The sequence below is a fragment of the Mustelus asterias genome, chromosome 12, assembly GCF_964213995.1.
Source record: "Mustelus asterias chromosome 12, sMusAst1.hap1.1, whole genome shotgun sequence".
In the NCBI taxonomy this organism is placed as follows: Eukaryota; Metazoa; Chordata; class Chondrichthyes; order Carcharhiniformes; family Triakidae; genus Mustelus; species Mustelus asterias.
Genome location: NC_135812.1, coordinates 48,405,489 through 48,422,560, shown reverse-complemented (window position 1 = coordinate 48,422,560; position 17,072 = coordinate 48,405,489).

The following is a 17,072-nucleotide window of genomic DNA, read 5'->3' as shown; positions in this document are numbered from 1 at the left end:
TTGGCCATGCTAAATTGTCCCTTAATGTCAGGGGCACTAGATAGAGTAAATACATGGGGTTACGGAGATAGGGCCTGGGTGCAATTGTTGTCAGTGCAGACTCGATGGGCCAAAGGCCTCTTTCTGCACTGCAGAGATTCTATGATTTCATTTTGGGTCCTTTAGCTGTGCTAAATTTCTCCTTAGTGTCCCGGGGTGTGTATGTTCGAGGGAATAGCAGGGTAAATATGTGGGGTTTTGGGGATAGGGCCTGGGTGGGATTGTGGTTAGTGCAGCCTCGATAGGCTGAATGGCCTCATTCTGCACTGTAGGGATTCTATTCTATTCAATGAACTCAAGCCAACCTCCTGGAGATTGCATTGCGATAAAAATGCCATGCTAATATTTTTCAGTAAATTCATTTTTGGTTGTGAGTATCACTGGCTGGTCCAGCATTTGTTGCCCATCCCTAACTGCCCATGAGAAGGTGGTGATGAATCGCCTTCTTAAACCGCTGCAGTCCATGTGGTGTAGGTACACCTACAGTGCTGTTACGGAGGGTGTCCCAATGTTTTGACCCAGTGACATTGAAGGAACGGCCGATATATTTCCAAGTCAGGGTGGTGAGTGACTTGGAGGGGAACTTGCAGGTGGTGATGGCTGCAGCTCCAACAACACTCAAAACAGTTGACACCATCCAGGACCAAGCAGCCCGCTTGATTGGCACCACATCCACAAACATTCATTCCCTTCACCACCGACGCACAGTGGCAGCCATGTGTACCATCTACAAAATTCACTGCAGGAACTCACCAAGACACCTAATGTAGCATCTTCCAAACCCGCAAACACTTCCATCTAGAAGGACAGGAACAGTAGATACCTGGGAACAGCACCACCTGGAGGTTCCCCTTCAAGTCACTCACCATCCTGACTTGGAAATATATCAGCGTTCCTTAACTGTCGCTGGGTCAAAATCCTGGAACTCCCTCCCTAACAGCACAGTGGGTGTACCTACACCTCAGGTATTGCAGCGGTTCAAGAAGGCCGCTCACCACCTTCTTAAGGGCAATTAGGGATGGGCAATAAATGCTGATCCAGCCAGCGACACCCACATCCTGTAAACAAAAAAATACTTTGAAATTCAGCTCTACTGGCCATGTTTGTACCAAGGTCTGAGATCTGGAGTTGAGTGATCCATAATATAATGATTCAAGGTGAGTATCCTGGTTACGAGTTGTAATATAATGCAGCACTAATATCCTGTAATAGTACTATATTATACTGATAAACTACAGTACCCCCTGTAATACTGCTATAATACAATGATACTCGGCAATAGTGCTGTAATATGATGGTACACTGTATTAACCCAAAGTAATACTGTAACATAATGATACTCTGCAGGTACCCTGTAATAGTGCTGTAATATGATGATATACTGTCAGTAAGCCATAATAATACTGTAATATAATGATACTCTGCCAGTACCCTGTAATATTACTGTAATTTAGCAATACTTTGCCAGTACCCTGTAATAGTACTGTAATATAATGATACTCTTTCTGCCAGTACCCTGTAATAGTGATGTAATACAATGATTTTCGACGAGTAACCCATAATAATGCTGTAATTTAACAATACTCTGCCAGTAACCTATTAGAGTACTGTAATTTAGTGATACTCTGCCAATGCCCTGTAATAGTGCTGTAATATAATGATACAATGTGAGTAACCCATAATAATGCTGCGGTCATGCTGCACAATTAAAATATGGTTCTCGAACCCTCTTAGGTATTGAACCCTCTTGAAGGGATTATATCTGCCTTTATTACGAGAATGAGTTTACAGACACTGTCACCCGCAGCATGTGTCACAGGCTATGTATCTTGCCCTCAAGGGAAGTATGAGACTTTACTGTAGTTTTTCCACTGCCTCATTGCATTGGTCTTTCTCAATGTGTGGCCAGAAAACTAGTGTCTTTACCGCAAATTCTTTCACCTCTCGAGCCCTGCCCAGTATTGTTCCCTCACTAATTTTATATAGAAGGAAGAGATGAGTGGGCCTGCCTCTTTAACAACTATAGCCAGGTTATCCATTAGGTTCAGAGTCGTTATGGAAGTTTATTCATTTATTAGTGTCACAAGTAGGCTTACATTAACACCGCAATGAAGTTACTGTGAAAATCCCCTAGTCGCTACACTCCGGCACCTGTTCGGGTACACTGAGGGAGAATTTAGCTTGGCCAATGCACCTAAACAGCACGTCTTTCGGACTGTGGGAGGAAACCAGAGCAGCCGGAGGAAACCCACGCAGGCACGGGGAGAACATGCAAACTCCACACAGACAGTGACACAAGCCGGGAATCGAGCCCAGGTCCCTAGCACTGTGAGGCAGCAGTGCTAACCACTGTGCCACCAGAGATGGACTGTTGTGGAGTGTTGGATACCATTCAGTTGGTATTAATGAAGTCTTTATATTTTTAAGTAGGTTAATTATATGTATTAGAATCATAGAATCATAGAATCCTACAGTGCAGAAGGAGGCCATTCGGCCCATCGAGTCTGCACTGACCACAATCCCACCCAGGCCCTATCCCCATAATCCCATGCATTTACCCTAGCTTGACCCCCTGAGATTAAGGAGCAATTTAGCATGACCAATCCACCTAACTCACACATTTTCGGATTGTGGGAGGAAACCGGAGCACCCGGAGGAAACCTATACAGACATGGGAAGAACATGCAAACTCCAGACAGACAGTGACACAAGCCAGAATCAAACCCGGGACCTGGCAGTGTGAGGCAGCAGTGCTAACCACTGTGCCACCGTGCCACTGTGACGCATATTGATTAACTATAAGTACATATGTAAAGGATTCAAACTTGGAGTTGTCTCTGTGCTTGCTTGTGTACACGACTTGTCCAACAGCGGACTGGCCCCTAGGTGTGGGTGATGTGTTCTCCTTACATGACTGTGTGAGCGGTACAGTACTCAGTCCCATGTTAACCCTATATGTACCAGACCCTGAGACAAAGGACAAGGAACAATCACAAGAATTAGTTGATTTCTGACAGCTGAAAATGAATGTGGCCCAAGGGACTAGGAAACAAAGATTGACATGTGAAAAACAGCAAGCGAGCAATGGGGAATTGTCAAAGTGGAGACAGTTTAGACACAGGCGAGACACAGTCCCAGGCAAGGGTGTGGGAGGGCTGGAGCTTGCTGGATGACTAAAGCAATTGAAAACATGATAATGAAAAAAGACTTTGATAAATGTTGAGACCCAAGCTGAAAACAAAGGAGGCAGAGAATGATTAATAAAATAATTAAAAGGATCAAAAAGATAAACAAGAATTTAAAGCTTGTATTAAACATTGAAAGGGCAAAAAGATTGGAAAGGTGGGGCCAGTTGAGGACCCAAAATAAAATCATAGAATCCCTACAGTGCAGAAGGAGGCCATTCGGCCCATTGAGCCTGCACCTACCACAATCCTACCCAGGCCCTATCCCCTGACACTAAGGGGCAATTTAGCATGGCCAATCAACCTAACCTGCGTATCTTTGGACTGTGGGAGGAAACCGGAGGACCCGGAGGAAACCCACGCAGACACGGGGGAGAACATGCAAACTCCACACAGAGACACCCAATGCTCGAATTGAACCCGGTTCAATGGCGCTATGAGGCAGCGGTGCTAACCACTGTGCCACCGGAGAGGGGCCAGAAGATTGGAGGGCTGTAAACGGTAAGCCTCTGCTCATTAAAGGGGAGAGAGATACAGAAGCTAACTAAAATCCAGTCAGGTTAACATCAGGTGGTTTGGAACTTTGAGAAACAATTGAAGATTAACTGTCGCTCCATTTTTACTCTGGAGAACATGGGTTAACAGATGGCAGCCAACACGGATTTCTTAAATCCTATCCGATTAACTTAATTGAAATATGAAAAGTTGACAATCGTAGAGTGTTTGCTGTCTATATGGACGTCTAAAAGACAATTGGAAAAGTGCCACACAAAAGATATATTGGCAAAATTGAAGCTCCTGGAATTAAAGGGGCAGCACTTGGAAATACAGTGAACTGTGAGGATGTCAGGAGGTAAGGGTGGAATGGGCAGACATATGGCAGATGAAATTTGACAGAGTGAGGTATGAGACGATGCATTTTGGAATGGCAAGATGTAAATATAAACTAAAGTGTACAAACTGAAAGTGGCTGCAGGAACAGAGAGACCTGAAGGTTTATATACACAAATCTGTGAAGTTGGCAGGGAGAAACTGGTAAAAAGCATACGGAATACTTGAAAAAAGCAAAATACTGCAGATGCTGATAATTGGAAATCTGTCTGTGTGGAGTTTGCACATTCTCTCTGTGTCTGCGTGGGTTTCCTCCGGGTGCTCCGGTTTCCTCTCGCACTCCAAAGATGTGCATATTAGATGAATTGGCCATGGTAGATGTGCAAGGTTACGGACAGGAGAGAAGCCCTGGATAAGATACTTTGTCAGAGAGTCGGTGCAGACGAGATGAGCCGAATGGCCTCTTCTGCACTGTAGGGAATCTTTGATTCTATGAAAACAGAAAATGCTGGATAAACCCTACAGGTATGGCAATGCCTGTGAAGAGAAACAGAGTAATTCTGGCCCTTCTTGCTGGCAGGATCTTCCAGTCCCACCAATGGCAAATCCCCGCTGTGTACCCCGGGTTGGGTCAGTACTGGTGTTGGGCAGTGCGGAGGGGGGGTGTCCTTCCCCCTGGTGCCACACACCAGTGTCTATCTAAACAACACTGTGCTGTGAGATTCATGCAGCCACTGCAACAAAGGACCAAAGTTCCACCAGGGCTGGAGTGGCAGGAGAGGCGGAGGGATGGAAGGTGTAAGGGGTGGAAGATGAGGTGGGGGAGCTGATAAAGAGAAGGGGAACAAATGTGAATGAAGGGCTGTGCAAGGAGGGGATTGAGGAAGGGGAAGGGCTCACAATATAGGGCAGAGGGATAAGGTGGTTGATGAAGGAGATGAACAATGAGAGCAGGGGGCAGACTGAAGGGAGGAAAGCTGAATCCCAACAAGCCTGCATGAAAAGCTCACTAACAAGGAGGTCAAAAGGATCGCATATAGCATATTGTTCATTGGAAGGAGATGGATGAAGACTCCAGATGTGGTGGGTAGAGGTCCAAGTGGGGCATGGGCACCTTGCAGTTGAAAAGCTCGGAGGCAGGCCATTGAATTAAGAAACAGACTTCTTCGTGGGGCTGCTAGCTCTTTTCCTCTGGGTTGCTGACATCCTGCATGGTCTGCTGGAGACAGGTAGGCTGGAGAGAGTGATACGAGTGTGAGGGACTGGTATAAACGATGGTGTTGGGGCCTTTGACCCTGTCAGCTGTAGCTGGGCAGACCAATCAGCTGTCAGGAGAGTCGGAGGGAAACTTGCCTGGATGAACATAATGAAGACGTTCCGAGCACAGAATCTGGCACAGGATCCCGCCATTCTGATTGGTGGTGGATCAGGAACCATCCATCACCACACCTCGGGCGGGATTTTCTGGCCACTCTCGCCCCAAAACTGGAAAATCCCACCCGAAGTCAACTGACTTTTCCATGGTCCACCCCTCGCCTGCCACCATTCCCATGGTGGGCGGAACGGGAAAATTCGTCCCCCTCCCCAGTCTCAAAGTGCAAGAATTCCATCCACAATCTCTAATAGAATCATTGAATCCTTACATTGCAGAAGGAGGCCATTCAGCCCATCGGGTCTGCACTGACTCTCCAAAAGAACCCAGGCACACCTCCTATCCTTTCCCCATAGCCCCGTACATTTATCCCACTGATTCTCCCTAACCCACACATCCTTGGACACTAAGGGGCAATTTAGCATGGCCAATCAATCTAACCTGCACACCTTTGGAGTGTGGGAGGAAACCAGAGCACCCGGAGGAAATCCACGCAGACATGGGGAAAATGTGCAAACTCCGCACAGTCACCTGAGTCACCAGAATTGAACTCGGGTCCCTGGCGCTGTGAAGCAACAGTGCTAACCACTGTGCCACCGTGCCATCACAGAGGTAGAGAAATTCCATATAATCGCATAAACTTTTGGAAAGGATAAGTTAGGGACACGCTGAAATCTTGCTGCCATTCATGCCAGCAGGATCGTACGGTCCTGCCGACAATGCACCCCCACTGTGGATTTCTCAGCAGTGAGGGGTGCATTCATCGGGAAATCCTTTGGACAATGGTGGGGCCACAAGATCCGCCATTGAGCAATGCAGCACCTCCCACTGCTGCCAAGCACGCCATGGAGAGGGAGAAAAATCCCGCCCACCACCTCCAGAAATTACAGCTTCCATTAGCCACAAAGCTGTGAATTTGGCAGGGAGAAGCTGATAAAAAAACGTAAGGAATATTTGAATAAAAGTATAAAAGGTGGAGGGGGGGTGGGAGATGAAGAGTTTTCTTTCAGACTGTGTGTGGCTGTGACCAGGAACATAGAAACACAGAAAATAGGAGCAGGAGGAGGCCATTCGGCCCTTCGAGTCATCTCCACCATTCATTATGATTCTGGCTGATAGACTGATCCCACCTTCTTCACATATCATTTGATCCCCTTCACCTCGAGAGCTGTAGCTAACTCCTTCTTGAAAACATTCAATGTTTAGGCCTCAACTGCTTTCTGTGGTAGAGAACTCCACAGGCCCACCACTCTCTGGGTGAAGAAATTTCTCTTCACTTCGGCACTATGATGTCTACCCCATATCTCTGTCCTAAACCGTCTACCCTGTTTCAGACTGTGACCCCACATCCCCACCATAAGGAACATCTACCCTGCATAGTCCTATCAGAATTTCATAGGTTTCTGTGAGATCCCCCCTCACTCTTCTGAACTCCAGTGAATATAATCGTAATCAACTCAATCTCTCCTCAGACGCCTGTCCCCTCATCCCAGGAATCAGTCTGGTAAACCTCTGCACTCCCTCCATAGCAAGAACATCCTTCCTCAGAGAAGGAGATTAGAACTGCACACAATATTCCAGTGTGGCCTCACCAAGGCCCTGTATAACTGCAGCAAGACATCTCTGTTCCTGTACTCGAATCCTTTCGCTATGAAGGCCAACATACCATTTGAAAGGACAGTGGAAGCAGAATCAGTCGTAACTTTCAAAAGGGGATTGGATAACCATTTAGAGAAAATAGATTTGCAATCTCAAGAGAAAGATGAGGGAGTGTCTGAGTAATTGGATAAGTTGTTCAAGGAGTTGGCACAGGCAGGATGGCCTGAGTGGCCTCCATCTGTCAATCGTTCGAAAGGGTTAAGCCAGCAATGTAAGGATGTGTGATACAAGTGCGGCCGCTCACTATTTTAGTGTTCTTTCTTATTAAAAGTGCAATTTTAAAAGTATTTTCTGATCCACAGATCAAATTCCATTGGACAAAAGAGAACTGGGGAAGATTTGGAATGGGAGAAGCCAATATTTGCCAAACCAATTCCCAGGGAGACAATTACGTAGCGTAAATAGGGCATTCGCTCGCAGATGGTCTGGGGGTTAAATTTCCCAAGAATTGAATATTCACAGCCTGCCCTCCCAGCGAAATAAATCCTCCCATTCGCAAATCCTTACGTGCAGCAGCACACATGGTATTTTGATAGGCAAGAGCACTAAATATAGCGAAAGATTGCAAGATTAAAGTTGCCAGGAAGATGAATTACCCCATTGTCCACAAGATCGAGCCCTCTGGCTTTCCTCTGCCTGTCTCCTTGGATCAAATTATAAAACTCAACATTCAAAATGTTCCACTGTTAACGGTGTGCCAGCGTCAAGTGTCCCGCATTGAATGGATTCAAACAAATACTGGGCCCAAGTTTGTCAGATGTTAAGAGCAGATTTTATAATTGACACAAAAGGGTGTTAAAATCAACTTTGGGGAGGGGGAGTGGGGAATGGAATGGATGTTAGTAGATTGGCCTGTGTTTCGTGTATATGGACCGCATCCTCCTCATTGTGTACTCAGTGAGTATTGAACTGGTCTTAAGATGTCAGCCTCCAGAGGCAGTCTCATGGCATAGTCACATGACCACAGACAGCCAGAGGTGGCAATCAGGCTGGTTACATTTCTAAACAGCCTGATTCTCTTGTCAGGAAAGAACAAACTGGATTCTTTTCTCCAGAAATGAGAAGGCTCACCAGACGAATCTCTTTGTAAATTATGGGTGGGATTTTCTGTACTGCCCCCTCCCCGTCGTGCGTTTTCCAATGGCGGAGGTGGCTCACCATTTGCTGCCGGCAGCATCTTCCCAGAGTCAACAGCCATTTGTGTTGTTGGGGAACCTGCCATGAGATGTCATCTCCGGTGGGACTGGAAGAATCCATGGTCAGAAGGGCCAGAAAACCCTGATCTGTGAAAGGATTTGCTGGTGGACATAAATAACATGTTTCCATTTCAAGGCCAAAATTACGGGTCACAAATGTAAGATAATCACCAACAAATCCAATAGGGAATTCAGGAAAAAGTTCTTTATGCAGGACGTAGAACTCACTATCACAGTGAGTGAGTGAGGTGAATCATAGAATCCCTACAGTGAAGAAGGGGGCCGTTTGGCCCGTCAATATTGTGCTTACCACATTCCCACCCAGGCCTTATCCCTCATAACCCCATGCATTTATTTACCCTGCTAATCCCCGACATTAAGGGGCAATTTAGCATGGCCAATCCGCCTAACCCACACATCTTTGGAATGTGGGAGGAAACCGGAGCACCCGGAGGGAACCCTCACAGACATGGGGAGAATGTACAAACTCCACACAGACAGTGACCCAAACCGGGAATTGAACCCAGGTCCCTGGTGCTGTGAGGCAGCAGTGCTAACCACTGTGCCATCATGCCACCCTGGTATGTAGTGAATAGTATTGATGTATTTAAGGAGAGGCCAGTAAATACATGAGGAAAGGAATCGGAGATTATGATGCAAGGGTTTGAAGGCGTGGGGTCCTGTAGAGCATGGACCAGAATCGATCCGTTAGGCTGAGTAGTCTGTAGCTGTAAAGTCAGGTATTCACGGTCTTAGGCTGGGAAGAAAGTGAACAACATCAGCAATAAGGAAAATGATTGTTACTTGTTCAAATTTACCTGAAAATTGCTGCAAACCAAATAGATAATCCTGCCAGAAAACCATTGAAATATGATCTTTTAATTGTGACAACTCAAAGTCCAACCTGCAGGGGCCTTTGAGAAGTTGAGAACATCCTAAATCTCAAAAAGCCTTGAGGCATTCAAAAAAGTTGCGAGTATCTTTATTACACAGACCCAGGAGTGCAGTAGACACAGAATGCAGTGCACAGCATATCTAGATAAATAAACGAATCAATCATATCAATCGCGTACATTGCCCCCTCCGGGAACTGTTTACTTCTATTAACGACAAAACTTTCAATACACAAAGATCCTAGTTCCCAGAGTGCTGAGTTGTTACAGTGGAATAACTGTAGTGTGGAGCTGAAACAGCAAACCATCACGCGTTCTATTTTCGCACAAGTTTCCTTCATCCAGGCAAACTGAAGGCTGAAAGGTTTTTAGTTTTATTTATTCATTCACAGGATGTGAGCGTCGCTGGCTAGGTCAGCAATTATTGCCCACTCCTAGCTGCCTGAAAGAGGTTAGTCATGAGCTGTCTTCTTGAACATTGCAGTCCATGTGGTGTAGGTACAGTTAGGGAGGTTTGACTTTGGACCCCATCAAGTCGTCAGAAGGCAGCACGGTGGCACAGTGGTTATCGCTGCTGCCTCACAGCTCCAGGGATCTGGGTTCAATTCTCGGCTTGGGTTACTGTCTGTGTGGAGTTTGCACATTCTCCTTGTGTCTGCATGGATTTGCTCCGGTTTCCCCCCACAGTTCGAAAGACATGCTGGTTAGGTGCATTGGCCATGCTAAATTCTCCCTCAGTGTACCCTAACAGGTTCCAGAGTGTGGTGACTAGAGGATTTTCACAGTAACTTCATTGCAGTGTTAATGTAAGTCTACTTGTGATACTAATAAGCTTTAAACTTTTAAACTGAAGTCTCGTGGCACCAGGTCAAACATGGACAAAGAAACTTGCTGGTTACCATATACCGTTCCCCCCTCAGTTGAACATAGAACATAGAACATAGAACATTACAGCGCAGAACAGGCCCTTCGGCCCACGATGTTGCACCGACCAGTTAAAAAAAAAAAAAAACTGTGACCCTCCAACCTAAACCAATTTCTTTTCGTCCATGAACCTATCTACGGATCTCTTAAACGCCCCCAAAATAGGCGCATTTACTACTGATGCTGGCAGGGCATTCCAATCCCTCACCACCCTCTGGGTAAAGAACCTACCCCTGACATCGGTTCTATAACTACCCCCCCTCAATTTAAAGCCATGCCCCCTCGTGCTGGATTTCTCCATCAGAGGAAAAAGGCTATCACTATCCACCCTATCTAAACCTCTAATCATCTTATATGTTTCAATAAGATCCCCTCTTAGCCGCCGCCTTTCCAGCGAAAACAATCCCAAATCCCTCAGCCTCTCCTCATAGGATCTCCCCTCCATACCAGGCAACATCCTGGTAAACCTCCTCTGCACCCTCTCCAAAGCCTCCACATCCTTCCTGTAATGTGGGGACCAGAACTGCACACAGTACTCCAAGTGCGGCCGCACCAGAGTTGTGTACAGTTGCAACGTAACGCTACGATTCCTAAATTCAATCCCCCTACCAATAAACGCCAAGACACCATATGCCTTCTTAACAACCTTATCTACTTGATTCCCAACTTTCAGGGATCTATGCACACATACACCTAGATCCCTCTGCTCCTCCACACTATTCAAAGTCCTCCCGTTAGCCCTATACTCAACACATCTGTTATTCCTACCAAAGTGAATTACCTCACACTTCTCCGCATTAAACTCCATCCGCCACCTCTCGGCCCAACTTTGCAACCTGTCTAAGTCTTCCTGCAAACTACGACACCCTTCCTCACTGTCTACCACACCACCGACTTTGGTGTCATCAGCAAATTTGCTAATCCACCCAACTATACCCTCATCCAGATCATTAATAAATATTACAAACAGCAGTGGCCCCAAAACAGATCCCTGAGGTACACCACTTGTAACCGCACTCCATGATGAATATTTACTATCAACCACCACCCTCTGTTTCCTATCCGCTAGCCAATTCCTGATCCAATTTCCTAGATCACCCCCAATCCCATACATCTGCATTTTCTGCAGAAGCCTACCATGGTGAACCTTATCAAACGCCTTACTAAAATCCATATATACCACGTCCACTGCCTTGCCCCCATCCACCTCCTTGGTCACTTTCTCAAAAAACTCAATAAGGTTAGTAAGGCACGACCTACCTGCCACAAAACCATGCTGACTATCACCTATCAATTCATTACTCTCCAAATAACTATAAATCCTATCCCTTATAATTTTTTCCAACATCTTGCCGACAACAGAAGTGAGACTCACCGGTCTATAATTCCCGGGGAAGTCTCTGTTCCCCTTCTTAAACAATGGGACAACATTCGCTAACCTCCAATCTTCTGGTACTATACCAGAGGCCAACGACGACCTGAAGATCAGAGCCAGAGGCTCTGCAATCACTTCTCTTGCCTCCCAGAGAATCCTTGGATAAATCCCATCCGGACCAGGGGATTTATCTATTTTCAGACCCTCCAGAATATCCTGCACATCCTCCTTATCAACTGTAATACTGTCTATTCTACTCCCTTGCAACCCAGTGTCCTCCTCAGCTATATTCATGTCCCCTTGCGTGAACACCGAAGAGAAATATTGGTTCAATGCTTCACCAATCTCCTCCGGTTCCACACATAACTTCCCTCTGCCATCTATAACTGGCCCTAAACTTGCCCTAACCAACCTTCTGTTCTTGACATACCTATAGAACGCCTTAGGATTCTCTTTAACCCTATCCGCCAAAGTCTTCTCATGTCCCCTTTTAGCCCTTCTAAGCTCGCTCTTCAACTCCCTCTTAGCCAATCTAAAGCTTTCTAGTGCACTACCCGAGTGCTCACGTCTCATCCGAACATAAGCCTCCTTTTTCTTTTTAACCAACAAAGAAACTTTTTTGGTGCACCACGGTTCCCTAGCCCTACCAATTCCTCCTTGCCTGACAGGGACATACCTATCACAGACTCGCAGTAGCTGCTCCTTGAAAAAACTCCACATGTCGGACGTTCCCAGTCCCTGTAATCTCCTAGTCCAACCTATGTTTCCTAATTCTCTCCTAATAGCCTCATAATTACCCTTCCCCCAGCTAAAACCATTGGCCCGAGGTTCATGCCTATCCTTTTCCATCACTAAGGTGAACGTAACCGAATTGTGGTCACTATCACCAAAATGCACACCAACTTCCAAGTCTAGCACCTGGTCTGGCTCATTTCCCAGCACCAGATCCAATATAGCCTCACCTCTAGTTGGCCTGTCTACATACTGAGTCAAAAAACCTTCCTGCACGCTTTGAACAAAAACTGACCCCTCTAACGAGCTAGAGCTATAACAATTCCAGTCAATATTAGTCAAGTTAAAATCCCCCATAACAATTGCCCTATTACTTTCACTCCTAAGCAGGATTGACTCCGCAATCCTTTCCTCAACCTCTCTAGAACTTTTAGGAGGTCTATAAAAGACTCCCAACAGGGTGACCTCTCCTCTCCTATTTCTAATCTCCGCCCATACTACCTCAACAGATAAGTCCTCATCAAACCTCCTCTCTGACACTGTGATACAATCTCTGACCAATAATGCTATCCCTCCCCCTCTTCTACCTCCTTCCCTACTTCGACTAAAACATTTGAACCCCGGGACCTGCAGCATCCATTCCTGCCCCTGCTCTATCCATGTCTCTGAAATAGCCACAACATCGAAGTCCCAGGTACTGATCCACGCTGCAAGTTCACCCACTTTATTGCGAATACTCCTGGCATTGAAGTATACACATTTCAAACCCTGCTCCACCCCACCTCTGCAATGCCGTGCATTGCAGTCCCCATCCATGCATCCCTCACTTTCAGCCCCACTACTCAGGATCCCTCCCCCCCCCCGAATCAGTTTAAACCTCCCTGCATGGCCTTAGCAAATTTACCCCCCAGGATATTGGTCCCCTTCTGATTAAGGTGTAGACCATCCTTCTCATAGAGGTCACACCTTCCCCAGTACGAGCCCCAATTGCTTAAGTACCTGAACCCCTCCCTCCTGCACCATCCCCTCAGCCATGAATTCAAACCTTCCCTCTCCCTATTCCTCTCTAAACTATCCCGTGGTACAGGCAAGAGTCCAGAGATAACCACTCTGTCAGTCTTGGCCTTTAGTTTCCACCCCAACTCCATAAATCCCTGCCTAATATCCCCTTCCCCTATCCTCCCTATGTCGTGTGTCCCCACATGTACAATAACTTGTGGTTTATCTCCCTCCCCCCTAAGAGTCCTGAATACCCTGTCAGACACATCCCGGACCCCAGCCCCTGGTAGGCAACACACCAACCCTGAGTCCCTACCTTTAGTTCCGACCCTCCTATCTGTCCCCTTAATTGTGGAGTCCCCAATCACAAGGCCCAGTCTTTTACAGCCCCTAACCACCTGAGCTTTCTCACTCGGCTCACCCCCAGAGATCTGCTCTCTATGCTCAGTTGATTCCTCCTCAACTGTAGCCTCCAGCACCGAAAACCTATTATGGAGGGGAACCGCCCCAGGGGATTGTCTTCCCGATTGCTTCTTACCCCTCCTCCTGGCATTGACCCAAGCCTCATTTCTAGGAGTTACTATTTCTCTATTGATGAATCAGTACTCCTCCATGTTGAAAACTACTTGGTATGCACCACTGAAATTAAAAAGTTCTGATCTTTCCAAGGTTAAAGTGCAATTATTACCAACATCAGGGATCCAAATGACTGAGAACACATAGCAGAATCCATCCATGACTTCACTCTGTTTCCCAGTGAGAAATGTTAAAATATGAAAACTGCCAGTTGCAGATTAACTGGTTGTTTGCCTTATTGCTGTGTGCTGGATATTGCTGACACACAGCGACTGCTACAGTCACCCACATAATGGCAGTTACTGCAAGCCATCATGTAACTCATTGTGCTGTCCCCAAGTATGTGTGATCAGTGAACATGTCATTGTCAAACAGAGAGTGAAGTGTGATTATAAAGTATTAACATGATCTCCAGTTAGGTCTCCAGTTTGGATGACTCTTTGTCATTTCTAGTCATCTAGACTTGAAGCGTTGGCTCTATTCTTTCTCCACAGGTGCTGTCAGACCTGCTGAGAAGTTCTTTGGGATGTCACAAGGATTTAGTAGAGGGTTATGGGGGGGTGGGGCAGGAAAATGGAGTTGAGGCTTGTGGTGAACCATAGTTGGTTACCACTATGAGTGCTGAGCCATGGATGGTCAGTACTATGGGTGTTTGTAGATATGTTACTGTTGTCACTGTTGGGGTTAGGGTTGGGCTGTTCTACCTGTTGATATTGTTCTGTGGTACACTCCAGTTGGCTCTGCCTACCTGGGGAAGTATAAAGGTCACTGCACTGCCTGGTGACCCTTTAGTCTGGGATTGTATTGTATATAGTGTGCTCCATTCTTGTTAGTAATAAAAGCCTTTATTTCCCGGGTACAATCTAGCCTCCCGAGTGATTTAATCGCGCATCAAGGCTTCAGTCAGATCAGCCACGATTGTATTGAATAGTGGAGTGGCCTCAAAGGGCTGAATGGCCTCCTCCTGCTCCTATTGATTGTGTTGTTGTGTACACCAGGGAGTTCTACCACTGGCTCATTTTTAGGACTGACCAACCCGATTACTGCACTGGCCGGTGCTGCTGCCACAGTCGCTGCCTCCATCATTGTACCAACAACGAGCCACCATCTCTGCGCAGCCGTGGGATTTCAGGAATGGCCTCATTCAGTCTTCAGCCTGTATAAAATGAGAGGAGCCTCTCATAAAATGAGAGGAGTAGAGCGATGGATCCTAACGACAACATTAAAGCAGGAAATTCACTCAGAACAGCGATATGAGATCAGGCTTGCGCAGGGACACTGACACATCAGCTAAAATCAGGGATAAATGCAGGAGGGAGGGAGCAAGAGGGTGCACGACTACAGAGTGGGAGAGGATTATAGGACAAAACTGCAAAGCCGCAAGAAACACCATTGATAAATTAACGGAAAAAGCAGCATAAGGAGAGGAAACAGGGCAATAGTTAAATAGGAAACTGGGGAAAGCGTGATTTACATTTGAGAGAGCTTAGACCTAATTATAAGGTAGCTCGTTTCAGTAATATTTTGTCTTGTGTCATTTTTCCGTCCAAATTCCCCTTCTAGTGACAGGAGTAATTCTCACTGGGATAGAGTTACTCACGTCAGTGCTCCTGTCCCTGAGAGTCAGAGGTTATATATCCACAGATTTAGCATGACAGCTGAACCAAATACTGTCCTGACATGATCTCAACACACATACACTTCCCAGCCAGGGTCATTCCAAAAAAAACAGGAAAGCTGACAGACAGTTCCTCTTTGATTGAGGAGAGCTGAGAGTAATTACAATACCAAGTGCAGAAAATGCTGGAAAATCTCGGCAGGTCTGACAGCATCTGTGGAGAGAGAACATGTCTTATATTTAAGTAGTTGCATGATTGCTTTAAGAGTCAGTCACATGATTTGATGATGATGTCATTGGGGTGCTTCACAGGCTGCTGTTTAGTTTCAGTTTCTGTTCTGTGCAGGGAGCAGCTTTTCAATAAACCTGTGGTGTGTTACATTGAATCCATGGGGGGAATCTTACCCCATGGCAGTGTTTTTCTTGGAGACAGAACCTATGTGTTTCTCTCCAGAGAAACAGGCCGGTGTTCTCCCTAGATTCTACCACACTCTGCCAAAAGAGCCAAGGGGACGTGTTTCACGCTGTCACACAGTGGGGCGGGGCATCAACATGCTGACTAAACCCGGCCACGCTGAGATCAGAAAGCCATCTTTAAAGGGTGCCCCAGTCAGAACTGCAATAAACTCTCCCTCCACCCCCACTCTGCCTCCAACCGCAGCCTACCATGGGGGTCTCAGGGGCTCCCCCCACCCCAATCATCAGCCCCTTCCCTGCCCCCGGCCATCAGCCCCCTTACACCCCCCTCCATGATCATTGGCCTCTTCTTCCTCCCCCGATCATCAATCCCTTCGCCCCGCCAGTCATTGGCCACTCCCCCAATTCGCCCCCTCCCCCCCGCACAGTCAGAGCCGGCACCCGCCTCACCCCCACCCTCCATCCCCCATTGGCCATCATTAGCATCCCCAGCTCCTCTGGCCACTTCCAGTCACCTCCACACATCAATGATTCCACCACCGCTCTCCTCCATGAGGCTCAACTGGGCTTCGTCCCTTGGTGCAGGTTGGCATCGCCAGATTGGCATAGGCATGCTGCCAACTTGGCAACCCGCCAAGGGACAGTGCAAGGAGACATTGCCAGGGCACTGCCTAATCATGTCCCTCTTCCCCAGGGAGCTGTACTTAGCCTAGTGCCACTGGGGAGACCCCCACCACAGCTTCCTCCACTGAAGGTTAGACACAAATACAGCGGGTAAAAGGGGCAGAAATTGGGCAATGAGGAAGAGCATGTTAACTGAGCAGAGCCAAAACCTCCCATCACCCTCCAGCCAGATACAGCCCAGGTTGTGGCCCAGTGGAGAGGATGGTGATGTGACTGTTAATGAAGCGATGGCCAATAGCAGAGATGACTCAGTTGAGGATGATACCACGGCGGGATTCGAACCCAGGTCCCCAGAACATTAGCTGAGTGTCTGGATTAATAGTCTAGTGATAATACCACTAGGCCATCACTTCTCCATATTCCCGCACTTACAACCATCAGTACAGACACTGACACTGTGCGTACATCACAGGTGGCTGAGAGGTTGGACCTGCACTTCATAATTCATGGTGGCATGAGCAGCTTCCAGCTGCTGGGACTACAATGGTTTGCTGGTGGCAGTCTCTGCAACAGAGGACTCAGCAGTGGATGCCAGTGGGGCAGCTTACAGTAAAAGATGATGATAATGGGCA